At 35.1% G+C, this 16,620-nt stretch overlaps 1 protein-coding gene across 1 annotated transcript in view; it reads right to left on the bottom strand.

The window, feature by feature from the left end:
• Positions 1 to 16,620, bottom strand: part of LOC131202548 (synaptotagmin-1-like) — a 255,804-nt gene that overhangs the window by 162,273 nt on the left and 76,911 nt on the right. The window contains exon 2 of the mRNA XM_058191654.1: positions 10,363 to 10,453. The gene's annotated coding sequence lies outside the window, so the exon portion shown is untranslated. The remainder of the gene's footprint in view (positions 1 to 10,362; positions 10,454 to 16,620) is intronic.

Below are 16,620 nucleotides of genomic sequence, written 5' to 3'. Positions count from 1 at the left end.
AGACCAGCATGTATTCAAGTATGCATGTAAACATAAATTTTTCCATAGATTAGGATGATAACAATTCAGAGGTTAAAACAGATTTTTACTTTAAAAAGGGGGAATTAAAATTTAAGTGTAGCAATGACATTTTATTAAATAATATTTGCTGGCTTGCCCTCAAGTTAGCGAGGTAAAATTTGGCTACGTTATGGAATGCAGATATCTTATGATGAGAATGTGAGGTAAGAGGTAGGAGATGTAGTAGTGACCATCTCTCCCTGAGAGTTCTTTTTTGAGAGGCCAAATTCACACATCACACAAGCGTGAATATAAATTCAACAGAACATCACAGACATGCTACACATACTTTACGGCATGGAAGTCATACGGCAAAGTCTTTCATGGAGGGGAATTTGTGTGTTTGTGTGTGTTTTTATCAATGACTATAAAAGATGGGCACTAAATTTATCCAGAGCAAATGCTCTGCAGTGTCTATGATTTATTGAGGGATTATTGGTAATAATCAGCTGCACTAGATAAAAGACATTCTCCAAGACAGAAATAAACCCAAATAAACCTGCCAGTCCCTTATTTTTGTTTTCTTTTAAAAGATATAATCCCTTTTAAACACATAGATCCAATTTTTTTTAAAAAAAGCTATACATCCATGTCAAAATGTTGCTCTTCACTCCACTTAAAACACACAGACACACTTAATTCTTGTTTGAAATTACTCTGGAAATCATTTGCTTCTAAAAGACATTTTATCAGTGGTGGGTTTTCAAAAATTTTTACTACCGGTTCTGTGGGCATGGCTCGGTGGGCATGGCCGGGAAGTATACTGCAAAATCTCCATTCCCTCCCCAATCCAGGGGAAGGTTACTGCAAAATCCCCATTTCCTCCTGATCAGCTGGAACTTGAGAGGCAGAAAATAGATGGGGGCGGAGCCAGTCAGAATTTTTACTACCGGTTCTCCGAACTACTCAAAATTTCCGCTACCAGTTTTCCAGAACTGGTCAGAACCTGCTGAAACCCACCTCTGTATTTTACAAAAAGTTGAGGGAAAACATGACATTTTGTTGGAATATGTCACCTGAATCATTGCTTCAATTTATTCTGCTTTTAATTCCCTTAAAAACTTCCTTGCAGATAAATCCAGATGAGCTAGCTAAATTCATCTTCTAAAATACGTTGTATTGGGAAGTTAACAAGCAGCTGGGTCAGCCTACAGCAGCTGAGATTTAAAACTTCAGTTCAAAAGCTTTGGTTCCGGATCCACTCTCAGGAATTACATTTTTATGCTCTTTTCCCATGTTGGATAATACATAAATACTGATTATTCCCTTGTCTCTTTAACTTTTATCATACTTTGATGCAAAACATTAATGAGGTAAATCAAACAAAACTTTTAAAACTAATTCAAACATACTGACAATTGTACCATTAAAATAAGGTGAACAATCTGGTTTTCTTTAGTAGAGATGGGCTCTTTCTTGGCTGAGGAAGAAACCAGAGTGAATTATATTCCAAATCTTCTCTTTGAATATCTTGTATATTTCTTGAATGAGCATTGGCCTCCTAATTTCTGTCAGTATTATGAGTTATGGAACAATTTTATTTAGGGATGCATGGGGATTTTAACATTTGAAATCTGATATGAATTGATCTAATCCACAGTTCTATGGAACAGAATGGAACATAGAGAGAGCATTTTTTTCAGATAAAAATATTGTTTATAAAGTAAAATGAAAGCTGTGAACAAATGCTTTAAAATAATAATAAACACATAGCAAAATAATTTTTAAAAACCTCTTTAATATATATAGGGTAATATATAAATTAACGTAGAGAAGAATTTTTAAAAATTATAATCATATTACTCATATTACATATTACTCAAAAATACATCCCAGTATTCGGTGGGCTATAACTGTACTGCCTTAGTAATTTTAATCCTAGTTTATTTTCTTCCTTTCTTCTAAAAGGAGGCAACACGCCACCAAATCAATCAATCAATCAATCAATCAATCAATCAATCAATGTATTTGTCAATCAAAGTTCAAATGTTGCATTTTATAAACTGAGCAATCACACTTAGAATTTATCAGGAACATTTCATAAGCCCCTGGATCAGGTTTTCCAGCTTGGTGCTTTCTAGATAGATTGAACTAAAACTCTTACAATTCTCAGCCAACTGCCAGTTTAGCACTTTGGGACTTGCAATGCAACAGATGTGGGCAAGACTGCCCAGGGCCATCTTGCTGAAGTACTTCTATGTCTTGTTTTTGACTCTGCTTTTGCTTTTTTGCTCCATCCCCTTGTAGCTTAAGGATATGTGTGAATAATGTGCTTTGTAGCTCTTTGCCAGAGGATTTAAAACACAATTAGCTCTGGGTGCTGTGCTGCATGTTATATTTTATAAGGGAATTTCACATTCATATCTCCAAGCGTTTGTCAGCGTGTATATAAATGAGGAAAGAGTTATCTCCAAGACCAGATTGAAATACTGGTGTCTTATTTAACTTCCTGTCACGTTCTTAAAATAGGTCCCAGAAGAAGCTGAAAGGAACACAGATTACTGCAAAATAGGAATGTAAATTAATGCTCATTATCTCCATGATCATACAGCTTCTGCAATCAACATTTGTTTTGAGTAGGAGAGGATGCTGAGCAAGTGATAAAGAAAGTATCAACCTTGTTTCAAACACTTGAAAAAGGATGGACTTAATTCTTTTCCTGAAGGCTAAAAAACCCATAGTAAGTATATACCAGTGGCTGTTTGCAGATTTTCCACCAAGCAAAATATGTTCCTCCATAAATATTGTCTTTGGCAAGAGAAAGTGAGACCCTTCACTTCAATCCATTTGGTATGTCACTCTTGCCATCTTTTATTTGTTGATTTTCTTCTAATTTCTTTGATAGTTGGGAGCCACATAGAGTCACTGGATGTCAGACAGTATACAAATTTATTGAATTATTATTATTATTGCCATTGTTATTGTTGTTATTGTTGTTGCTGTTGTTAGCAAGATTAAATTGAGGATTAAAGTCAGTGGTCCAACCAAAAAATCTTAGACCCTAGTACTATGGATTACTATGTAAACCATTTAAATAGTTACAACTGATTTACAACTGATGGTATAGGTACCTCTGGTGGTATAAAGACATAGTGAAGATGAGCGCCCACAAGAAATATCAGATTGAAGATGGCTCCACAAGAAGTTGAGCAAGGAGAAGACTTGAAAATACCCACAAGTGTTCAGATAGCTGCTTTTCATGAAGAGACCTCAAGACAGCAGTGTCTGGCAGTTTATATCTTTGGGAGACAAGGGAATAACCATCTTATTCAAACCACAGTTAGTGCCTTTGAAAGGCCATTTAAATTAACAAGAAGTGTAGGTGATTCTTTTACCCACGTTGGGTGAAAGCCATGAAGAAAAGACAAATACAAGAAGGAGACTCACAACAGGAGAAATGAGTACTATGACAATGAACTTCAGAAAAAGGAACTGAAGGCCACTTTCTGAAAAGTTCAGACTTAGCAATAAAATTTGAAGTTACTGCCACCTACGACAAGCCATGATGATGTCAAAATTACACAATCAAGCCAACAGAATAACTATGTGATGATATAATGACATCCGATACAAATATATAAATTAGATCATTTGTGCAAAGCATGTATTGTTATTTGCTCCCTCTTTTCAATTCCTTTGGAATTCCATATTCCCTGCTTCAGGGAAAAACTGCTTCAGCCTCAATTAACGATCACTCATTATTTTATAGCAGTAAAAAGATTATCTGTCACTGAAATATATTATGTCTGTACAACTTACCACCTTTGTAAAATATCTGTAAAGGTATCTTTTCTTTCTTTAAAAAAAAGAAGCTTTTTGCTTCTATCTTAGACTCAATACCTGAGACTATGGAATTTAGACATGTAAGTCTTTTTCAGTCAACCATTTGGGAATAAGCACAATTTTGTTTCAAAAGATGAAAGGAAAAATGGTACAGATAAAAGTGCATTTCTATATTCTTATTTCACACCTGCTGTTCTCTTGATAGTAATTTGGTACCTGTACCCTTATCTGCAAGGCTCCAAATTCTGCTTGCAGGATACATATTTTTCTGTATACATAGATTATACATACATTTACAAGATATGGTATTATGTAAATGAAATAATGTACCTCAGTTATGATCACATGAGCCTTGAATCTACAATTAATATTAAACTGTTATGCCTTATTGTTATATTAAATCAATAAATATATTAGCATAATGGTTGGAAGTTTGAATACTAAATATACAAAGCTTCCATTGCTGAATATGGAACATCAATCACTGTATCTTTTCCCTTTCCTTACTCCACTTAATTTTTTTTTTAATATGACAAGCAGAAATTGGGAGGCACTCATCAATACTAAAAGTGAAACAGAAAGTGAACTCGATATCATCTGCAAAAGGAGCCTTGGGAAAAGTATTTAAATGAAATAAGGTATTTGCATTGGACAATAAATAGAGCTCTAATTTATTTACTAATATATATATATATTTCCATAGCAAAGGGTGAATGTATGATTATCAGATATTGTTCAACAGTATAAATATGTAATGATATAATGCCACCTAATGTAAATATACAAATTGTAGCATTTGTGAAATTTATTTATTGCCTTTTTTGTTCCTTCCTGTCAATACAAAATATGAATACAAAATTTAAATTGGCAACCAGCAGTGACCAAACCAATAAAAAAGGAACTGTCACTTAAATAGTCCCTTGTGTCTGATGGAAGAGCCAGGTCTTGATGGTTTTTCTAAATTTTTTATTCAGAATGTTGGAAGTCACTCAGCAAAGACTTGCCTAGTTCTCTGAATGAAGGAGGAAATGCAATCAGATTTTCAAGTTTCTGTTACTGTAACCAATGTTGATCGCCCTTCTGTGGAGTTGATTTCAAGGCTGGTCTTTTTGGTGGACCTCACATCCTTATAATAAAGGCTCCAATTCCTCAGATCCCTTCTTTCAGAGATTCTGTTTCTCTTATAACATTCGAAGTGGGTGATTGAAACTCCTTTTGGAACATTTATCTAATTCTAACTCATGAAATTAGATGAATGTTCCAAAAGGAATTTCAATTTATACTTTGGTTGTGAACTATAGTAAATACTAGTCAATTAAAGTCATCTTAGTTCAATAATGACTTCTCCATGTGCTTGTTTATAGGCCTGATTTTCATTTTCTTTTATCTCATTGCAACATATACCTGTTATATTTCATGAAAATGAATTGCTGAAGAGTGCAATATATATAAAGTTTACAAATAATTGTCACATGGGTCTTTCACTTCCTGAAACTTTTCAATATAATTTTCTGACTTTGGGACTGAATGAATCAGTAAAAGCAACATTAGTTTAGGCTATACGGTCCCCTCCATAAAACCAAATACACTACAACATCTAATACTTATAACATCTAATCACGAATTGTCTGTAATCATTTTATTCACTCTAGGGAAAATACGATTCAATTAGTTAAACATGATTTTCAATGTCTGGACATAATTAACTTTCATTAATATAATCATTATTAATAATGTCAGTATTGTAGAATTCATTTACTGTCTCTGAATATTTAAAGATGTGAGAATCTAAATTAAAACTCTATCATCTGCATTTCAATTATATCAAACCTGAGTACAGAGTTCCTGTTCCTCAAGCCTGAAATAATCTCTCTGACACCAATTAAACTATTGGGGAGAAGATGGTTACCTATACTACATTAAGCACCAATGTAAAAATTGCTTAAAGCAAATTTTATTCTTCCAAACTTCCTGCTTGTTTCCTGAAATACATTCAAGCAGCAATATCCCAGAGATGCTTACTAAAATCATAGCCTATACCCATGATGGCGAATTTATGGCACACGTGCCAGAGCTGGCATGCAGAACCCTCTCTGTGGGCACACGCGCCATCACCAGCTGCTTTTCTGGGTTCCACCATGCACATACATGCCGGCCAGCTGGTCCGACATGCATGCACACCAGCTCTCTTCCGGGTTCCGGTGCTCCAGCATGTGCGCTCCAATTTCGGCACTCTGTGCCGAAAAAGTTAACCATCACTGGCCTATACAATTGTCTTGGAAGTTACTGCTCAACAAGTGTACCTGTAGATGTCCTAGTTCAGATATAGACAGCTTGAACCACAGGGCTCCCATGTGACCCCACATCCTCCCCTTTTTTTGGTAGTGTATAGAAGCATCTCAGACAATAGTTGTTGAACATTGATGGCGTAGTTATTTGAAAGTTAAGCAAACTCAAAAACTGTAATAAAGTTCTTTAAAAGGTCCAACATTTTTTTTCAAAACTAACACCCCACCCCACAGCGTCCCACAAAACAAGAGAGAAAATCCTGCCACAATTTGCATCATTACTCTGACAACACTAGTCCAGCTCTACCCAGGCATAAAAAGGACACTGTATGTCTGTTCTGGATCATCAACAATATTGTCTGTATTAATATATTTTTTGAAGGACAGATGGGGTGCATTTGGAATGTCTGAACTAGCCCATCAGTTGAACTTGAGATCTGTAAAAATTAAAAAACTGTAAAAGTATGAATTTAAAAATCATAATGAAACAATAGAAACTTAACAATACTTTCAGAGACAACAAATATAAACAAAATATTTATAAACAGTGAATGAAAAACAATTTAATTAGCCAACACAAATTCTGAAATAATATGGAAAAACCTAATATTGGTAACATAATAGAACTGAGAATTGCTGATCTATTTTTGGTTCTAGGAATAATTCTGCATAGAAACACAATTTCTTCCACTGTAACTGAAGTAGTATTTTATGACATGCCACTAGTTGTCTTTTATTATATGCTGTTAAAGTACTGGAAGGAAATCTAATAATTCAACAAACAGAAAAAGACCTATATTTAAGTCATTATCGAAACCGTAGATGCTATGATCTTTATGTCTGTATATATGCAGCACGATCTCTGTCTTTGTATATTTCACAAAGTAAGATTGATAGTAATGTTATGTTTGCTTGTTTTTTTCCTTATTCTTCTGTAACATCTGAGCTGCAGTGTTCAACTGACATCAAGAATCAGAACAAATTTCATATTGTAAAGCTTAGATACAATAATGAATATAACTATGAAATAAAACATTGTACTTGACTGAACATAAACATTAGTTAAAATTGGGTTATGAATTAGGATAAAGGCACACAACTTCGGAGTGGGAGGGGGGAGGCTGAAGAATACACTTGATCCTTAAGTAGCCTGCCAGAAGCCTCCCTCCAAAATATAAGCTGAGCCAGAAAAATACAATAAGAGAGTAAAATGGAGCAAATAGTATACTACTGTGTTTCCCCAAAATAAGACCAGGTCTTATTTTCTTTTGACCCCGAAAAAACAGCTAGGGCTTCTTTTCGGGGATGTCTTAATTTTTTTGTGGCAAGTGCAGTCACCTCATGGCTGTTGGGCCCCTTACAGCAGAGCATTGCACTGGGAGGCTTCCACAGGTAAGATTGAGTTGTGTGTCTTGCTCCAGTGAGAGGGGTATAGGCGGGGGGCTTGGCGTCCAGGGAAGATAGGGTTTTGGGGTGCGAAGGAAGAAGGGGCAATCTCCCCCTACCTCCTCTGACCGCTGGCGAAGGGGGTCCTGGCAGGCTGGCAGCAGGGGAGGTGCTCCAGAGGTTATAGATCTGATCTGAGTTGCCTCATGTCAGGCAGAAGCTGCTAAGAGGAATGCAGCCCCTGCGAGGGCAGCAGCAGCAGGTGCAGCAGGCCCAGCAGCCAGGTAGAGGCAGGGTGGTGGTGGAGCCAATTCTGACAGGCCACATGGCTTTCTGCCTCATTTTAGCAGAAGCTTAAGCAACACCTGAGTTCCAGGCCTGGCGGAGCGCAAACTGTGTTCGCCACCTGCTCCATAGCCACAAGGTGAGCTGCGGACAGAGGGGCCCTCAGCTGCAAGGTTGCCTGGTGCAGTGGGCAGGGCTGGGGCTAGCAAGAGTGTGTTGGAAATATCTCCAGGCACCTGGAAAGACAGAACTCCAGGCCCTTGCTGGATCAGCTGATCCGCGGGCTTGAAGCACAGTCCTTTATACTAAGAATTAAAATGCAAAATCATTGATTAATCAGCCATCATTTTTTCCTAAATCCCCAAAAGATAGCAAGATTAACAAATATATCTCCAATCAGTTGTTTTAAAAATACACAACCTACTCTCAGATTTGGTTTCAGAATTTGGCTTCAGAAAAGAATTATCATGCAACTTACAACTTCTCCACTGTAAAAACATATGGACTACAAATCTTGATCAAGGCAAAACAATAGATTCAATCTACATAGACTTCTGCAAAGCTTTTGACTCAGTAGTACATGATAAACTTCTCCTAAAACTAAAATCCTATGGCATTTCAGGACCCCTTCACAAATGGATATCTGCTTTTCTGTCTAACAGACAACAAGTGGTCAAAATTGGCAATGCTCTATCAAATCCTGTTCCTGTCAAGAGTGGGGTTCCTCAAGGCAGCATCCTTGGACCAACACTCTTCATACTATACATTAATGATCTTTGTGACCATATCTCAAGTAATTGTGTTCTCTTTGCTGACGATGTCAAACTATTTAACACCACTGATAATACATCTATCATTCAAAAAGACCTTGATCATCTAACCGCTTGGTCTAAAACTTGGCAACTCCAAATCTCAACCAGCAAATGCTCAGTCTTACATATAGGAAAAAAGAACCCAAACACTAAGTACTTGCTTGATGGACATTACCTTACAGATGACCCCCATCCCGTTAAAGACCTTGGAGTTTTCATGTCAAATGATCTAAGTGCCAAAGCCCACTGCAAATACATAGCAAAAAAGGCTCTAAGAGTTGTAAACCTAATCTTGCGTAGCTTCTTTTCCAAAAACACTACACTACTAACCAGAGCATATAAAACATTTGCTAGACCAATTCTAGAATACAGCTCACCTGTTTGGAACCCTCACCATATCTCTGACATCAGTACAATTGAATGTGTCCAGAAATATTTTACAAGAAGAGTTCTCCAATCCTCCGCAACCAACAAAATACCTTATTCCACCAGACTTGAAATCCTGGGTTTAGAAAACTTGGAATTACGTTGCCTTCAACAGGACCTGGGTTTAGCTCATAGAATCATCCATTGTAATGTCCTTCCTGCCAACGACTACTTCAGTTTCAACTACAATAACACAAGAACTACCAATAGATTTAAACTTAATGTCAACCGCTCCAATTTGGATTGCAGAAAATATGATTTCTGTAACAGAATTATCTGTGCTTGGAATGCATTACCTGACTCTGTGGCCTCTTCTCATAACCCCAAAAGCTTTAAACAAAATCTATCCACTGTTGACCTCACCCCATTCCTAAGAGGACTCTAAGGGGCGTGCATAAGAGCACAAATGTGCCTACCGTTCCTGTCCTATTGTTTCTTTCTATATATATATATATATATATATATATATATAGGTCTTTGGTTATTCGGGTTTTCTCCCGCGTAAAATTGGAAGTGTCTTGGCGGCGTCTCATTCGTCATCTTCAGGCTTCAGCTTTGTGCTTCTGGGAGCAAAGCTGAAGCCTGAAGATGACGAATGAGACTTCGTCAAACGCCGCCAAGACACTTCCAATTTTACGGGAGAAAACTCGAATAACCAAAGACCTACATACAAACACCTGCGAAACCTCAGAAAACATATATATATATATATATATATATATATATATATATATATATATATATATATATATATATATATATATATATATATATATATATATATATATATATATATCTATCTGTAGGTCTTTGGTTATTCGAGTTTTCTCCGTGTAAAATTGGAAGTGTCTTGGCGGCGTTTTGTCTCATTCGTCATCTTCAGGCTTCAGCTTTGTGCTTCTGGACGAAGCTGAAGCCTGAAGATGACGAATGAGACTTCACGAAACGTCGCCACGACACTTCCAATTTTACGCGGGAGAAAACCCGAATAACCAAAGACCTACATACAAACACCCGCGAGAACCTCAGAAAACAAATATATATATATATATATATATATATATATATATATATATATATATATATATATATATATATATATATATATATATATATATATATATATATATGCTTATACTTCCTTGTTTCTCCTCATATATATGTTTATATATTATATAATCTTTTTGTGTTATGCTTGTGTATATTGTTATGACAAAATTAAATAAATAAAAAATAAATAAATAAATAAAATTTGGTACTTTTATAAATAGGCATGGGGAATATTTCATAAGCAAAACCAATTGAATAATCATTTCAAATACCTTATATAAGTGGCATCAACAGTATTTTCTAATCACAAGGAAAATTCAAGCGATGGGTAGATCAAGATTCTTCAGTGCTCTGATTCTTTACCTGGCTTAAAAAAAGAAATAAACTCGCTTACATGTTCATGTAAATGTTCATATTAACATTTTTCAGTTAAATTTAAAGAAATGAAAATCAATAGCAATGTTTCATTTTTAAGATCCTTAGGACAGCAATCTTCATAAAGGAAAATAGAATTTCCAAAAATAAGTCCATCAAAGGGATAGTTCTATAGATAAAATATTCTATCTTACTTTATTTTTTTCCCAGTAGACCTTATGCAAACTTTTTTTTTTTTGTGCTGGAGATGTTATAATAAAATAGTTATAATTTCTGTTGTGATGTATTGGCTTGTTGAGATTCATTTGGTATTGGAAGTTTTGTGAGTTAAATTTTAAATGGATGATACTTGCATTAATCATATCATGTACTGGGTGTTGCAGTACTAATAGGAGAAGAATGAATGATGTTCTTTCACTCCTTCTTTTGAACATTTCCTTATCACCGAGAGTTTCTGATTGCCTTATCAGCTCTCCCCAAACTACAAACTACTATTGTGTAATACCAAGCTAGAATTAAATCCTTCTCTTAGCTTTTAACTTCTCTGTTAACTTTGAACTCTCTTTTGCCTTCCCAGCTTTTAACTGCAATGCCAAGATTTGTAAGATGCCTGGAGGAATTTACCTCCCACTTAAGGCTCACTGTCTGTTTGAATGAACGTCATTTATTTTATTATCATTTTAATGCTTTATATCTTTCCCTTGTTCTATACTGTTCTGTGACGATATATTTATCCTGTGCCTTTCTATCTTTATTACTTTATTTTTTAATTTGTATCCTGGGTTTTCATTCAATTTGTATATAGTTTTGAGAATTATGCTAATGAGCAGTGTAGTAGTGCTTCATTGATCAATGTGCTGGCAAACATAACAGCTTAACAATGCCTCAGTATAAGTATTCCATACTTATAAATTTTTTATTTCTTAGTTAACAAAGGGTTGTGCTAAGTGGCAAAATGTATTACTGATCTCAAAGTGCATTAGTATGATAACAATTTAAAATGCAAAGCTAATGAGACCTATGACTCTGGATGCTTTCTAGAGCAGTTTTTTTACATCCACTTTTTATCTAGTGAGACAGGACAAATCTTGTCCCATATCCTTTGGATGAGGGTTTTTTATGTGTGAAATGTGATATATCATTTTATATATCCTAATCCTTAAATATTCTGGTATACCTAAATTGTAATTTATTGGAAAAATAATATCTAATTTAGAGAAATTCTATAAAGGAAGCTAAATTAGTAATCTATGGATGCAAAATGATACATAAGACAAAATATTTATAATAAAAATGAGTACCTTGGAAAGTTACTTTCTTTTCTTTTTAGGTATTTTTTCATTTTTAAAATGCATGATTACATTATAATTTCTCAATCAAACTATATATTACTAAGCATTGAACCTTTGTTCTATATTATTTTTAAATAAAGTTAAAAATATAAAAGTATCGTCACCCCCCCAAAAAGAGAATAATTGTGTTTTTGAAACCACCGGGAGTAAAAGCCTAAGAAGATTTAAAACAAGGATTTAATTAGAAAAGATTCAGTGAAATCATTCTTTTAAATGGGATCTTTGAACTGAATCTTCAGATTATTACAAGTTATAAAAATCTAATTAAATTACTGCAGAGAGATTCAAAGATGATTCTGTGATTTGATTTTCTGACTAGAGAAGCCCCAACAGTTTTGCAGCTAATTTTCATAAAGAGACAAAACTCTGCTGGATGGAATATGACCGTGATGGTGAACCTATGGCATGTGTGCCAGAGATGGCATGCAGAGCCCTCTCTGCACCAGCTCTAGTCACCAGCTGCTTTTCCAGGTTCCATCGCGTGCATGCACGCCGGCCAGCTGGTCTTTGTGCCGGAACCCAGAAAAGAGCAGCTAGCTGATACGCATGCATGCTGGACCAGCTGTCCGGCATGCATGTGCATGATGGAACCCGGAAGAGCAGCTGGCCGCCGCTCACTTGTGCACTTGCCAGCTGCTCTTTTTCAAGTTCCGGCACTCCAGCACATGCACACTCCAGTTTCGGCACTCAGTTAACCTGCCAAAAAGGTTAACCATCACTGGAACATGATCTTTGACTTGAATAACTGACCAAGGAGTTTTATCATCTCTAGAAATATTTTTATCAAAGTGCTTGGAAGATTTTCTACTGTATGTATATACAAATACTTAACTAAAGAGTGAAACAAAAATGGCAAGGAAACAAAGGAAAGGAAAAATCAAATTTATACCGCTGTTCTAATTTTCTGTTGCTAACTTTTTAGCTTTTATTCTTCCTTAGCTCCCACATGTAGCCAGAGGATGTCTTCACCAAACACACTTGATTTGTCTGCCATAATTTATAAAACATAAAGTACCATATGGTTCAGAATGTTATACAAACATAGCCAACTGTGTTAATGAAATAATAATTCAATTTTACACATCCTGTTTGGAATTTCTATTTTAAACTGTGCAGACAGATGTAGAATGGATAGAGTGCCCATCTTCCTTTATAGTTTGCCTTTTAACACAAAAAGAAAATGATAAAAAGGAAAATAAATGACAACAATATGTACTTTAAAAATAACTGGGGAGAGAGTAACAGGCAAAGGGTGAAAAATATTCTTTCTCTTCATACTCTCCAGTATTTCTCCAAAGAAATGCATAGCATGTCCTCACTGGGTTTGGTATGTGTGAATGTATGTATGTGATTTTGTTTTATTTTATTTATACAGCTGCACAATATACAATAGCCATTTTGGAAAACTTACATTTCATGGGCTTTTCATACATTACATAAATTATTTATATATTTAGTTATTTGCCATTACTGATGTTTTGATTGCCATCTAGTGATTCTAGAGATGTCATAGTGCAATATTAATTTTTATATATAAATTATTGTCATAAATTAATTCTATAAACAATCATACATAAACATATGTATTTGAATGTATATGTTAGTGTGTGTATTCACAAACATATATGTATATGTATGCATGCATACATGTGTGTGTGACTGTATGCATGCACATTCACACATACAATCCCTGTGAATAGTCCAGACAAGACACAACCTGAAATAGTAGCTCTATCTTTATTGCAAGGTTACATTAACTCTCAGAATCTCTAAGAATCATTAACCAGATACTGTTCATGCATGATCGTAACTAGTTAACAAACAAAATAAAACTTGGTATCTGCTCTTAGTTGTCCAATTTTATATCTGTTTCCTCAAAAGTAAGTTACGTTCCAAAACAATTATCTATATATTTATCATGTATCCCAAAATAGTTACTTAGAAAAGTTCCACTTAACTCAATTGCAAAAAGTGAATCGATATTCAAATTATCACATTTGCAGCATTGAAGAGTGACACTGTCATAAAGGTCATTGCATATTATCCTATATTTTGATAATGACATCCACTCAAAATCACCTTAATTATCTCATGCTTTTTCCCCAAACCCTATATGGAAAAAACCATTTAGATTAGACTGCAGTTCAAAAACAAAGTGTTCCTATTACACTTATTGTGTTCTGTTCCACACAAAATTGCTGCTGAAAACATTTTTGTTCTGTATTTTTATAATGTGAAAAGGTAATGGAGAAAACATCTCAAATAAACAAGATTATGACAAACATGTTTTCTGTACTAGTAATGATAATATTCAATCAGATATAACATTAAGTAGCATAAAGTAACTTAATTATAAGCATTACTGGTGGTTTCATGGCAGTGTATATTTTAACTAAAACAGATTCTTATAGCAATGGGATTTTATTTCTATGGACATATTTATCTTTACTATATCAGTAAATCTTTAGTGAAGATTTACAAATGTTATCTTTATCTTTTAAATATCATTTCTGTGGACTCATTCTGTCCACATTTTGTACCATTTAAAATTATTATATATGTTCACTACTTCACTGGGTTTTTTAAAATTATCTTTAGTATTCCCAAAATGTCCCAAATCAGATTTTGTTGAAAATATACTAATACAAGGACTTTGGAGTACCATCTCAAACAATCTAAGTGCCAGAGCTAACTGTAACAGCATTACCAAAAAGGCATTAAGCGTTGTTAACCTAATCTTGCGAAGCTTCTACTCCGGTAATATTGTACTGCAAACTAGAGCATACAAAACCTTTTTGTATGCTCTAGACCAATTCTTGAATACAGCTCATCTGCCTGGAACCTGCATTGTATATCAGATATTAATACAATTGAGCAAGTCCGGAGGTATTTCATGAGAATAATACTCCACTCCTCTGCTCACAACAGAATACCTTATGCCACTAGACTTGAAATTTTGGGCTTAGACAACTTAGAACTATGCTGCCTTCGATTTGACCTAAGCATAGTACACAAAATTATCTGCTACAACATCCTACTTGTCAATGACTACTTCACCTTCAACTGCAATAATACATGAGCACACAATAGTTACAAACCTAAAGTAAACCGCTCCAAACTTGATTGCAGAAAATACAACTTCAGCAACAGAGTGATTAATGCCTGGAATGCACTACCTGACTGGTTACATCCCCAAACCCCCAAGACATTAACCTTAGACTGTCTACTGTTGACCTCAACTGTTGATCCTAAGAGATCTGTAAGGGACGTGCATAAGTGCACCAACATGCCTACCATCCCCGTCCTACTGTCCCCATTTATTCGTATCCATTTCCTGTATTCATAATCATGTTTATATTTATATCTGTTATCTTATACATGTTTGACAAATAAATAAATAAATAAAATAAGACATATCTACAAATTCTTGCTATAAATTTCTTTTGCCAGACTAGAACACAAAAGGCATTTTGCTTAGGTATTCTAGACAACTTATTGCAATCTGCAAATGCTGGAGTACATGAAAAAATGAAATGAAATGAAATTCAATTCATTCACAGATCAATTTTGTTGCTCTGCAAAAATCTAGATGACTGCTAGGTAGCAGCAAAGAATGCTAAGCCACTCTTATTACCTAGTATACTTTGCTAGTGGTTGTCTGGAATTTTGGAGCACAGTTAGGTTGATCAATATATGGTAGACATAAATGACTTCAGGTTACTTCTGATATCCCAGCACAATCAATCATTGCTAAGCATACACCCTGCCTTTTTCTAGCAAAAAAATCAGTCAAATAATCTCATTTATAGTCCCTAAAACAACAACCCCAATCTTTTTTTCACCAGGGTCTGGCTATGTGCAAGATAAGTTTTCAACGGACTTGGGGTGGGGTGGGGGATGGTTTCGGTTCCACTTGTTTGCCTGCTGTTAACCTCCAGCTACGTGGCCTGGTTTCTAAAATAAATGTCATGCTTAAACTGCATCTGCAATCTTCATTTTCTGAGAAATATCTAAAAGGAAAGAAAACCAGAAAAATCTGCTTGCGTAAGCTCCAGAAATTGTTAAAAGCAAAACCTTGCACTCTTATGACACTGCAATAAAATAAAGACAAACAAGCTGCAATTTTAAGTGGCACATTTTGATACTTCTTGTTTCCCACTGGTAATGAACCTCAATTAAAATGTGAAAATCCACATATGTGACCAAACAACAAACTAGAATATTAAAATAATGCATTTTTAGCAGATAAAATAGGATTTTTCTCCTGGATTGATTTTGCCTGAAATTCTACATTGAACAAAACAACAGTGTTTGATGCCAGAAAGTGTTTGAAATCAACAGCTAATTAGTTCTAAGATACAGGAAATATTTCTATCAACCATCAACTAGACCTGTATTAAAATAAATATTTTTTCTCTTATGTATATGTGTGTGTGTGTGTGTGTGTGTGTGTGTGTATATATATGTAGGTCTTTGGTTGTTTGGGTTTTCTCCCGTGTAAAATTGGAAGTGTCTTGGTGACGTTTCAACGAAGTCTCATTCGTCATCTTCAGGCTTCAGCTTCGTGCTTCTGGGAGCAAGAAGCACGAATATATATATACTTGTGAGCTTTGATGTCATATCCCTCTTCACCCAAGTGCCAATCAAAGAAGCCTTGACAGCTATCCAAAACAAATATAACCCCCCCAAGCACATCCTAGATCTGACCAACCACTGCCTATCCAACACATACTTCATCTATAATGGACAAAAATACAAACAAATAGAAGGAGCACCCATGGGATCACCCCTCTCACCTGTCAT

The sequence above is a fragment of the Ahaetulla prasina genome, chromosome 7, assembly GCF_028640845.1.
Source record: "Ahaetulla prasina isolate Xishuangbanna chromosome 7, ASM2864084v1, whole genome shotgun sequence".
Classification (NCBI taxonomy): domain Eukaryota; kingdom Metazoa; phylum Chordata; class Lepidosauria; order Squamata; family Colubridae; genus Ahaetulla; species Ahaetulla prasina.
The sequence above is the reverse complement of the archived record's forward strand: the minus strand, read 5'-3'. Positions and strand labels throughout refer to the sequence as shown.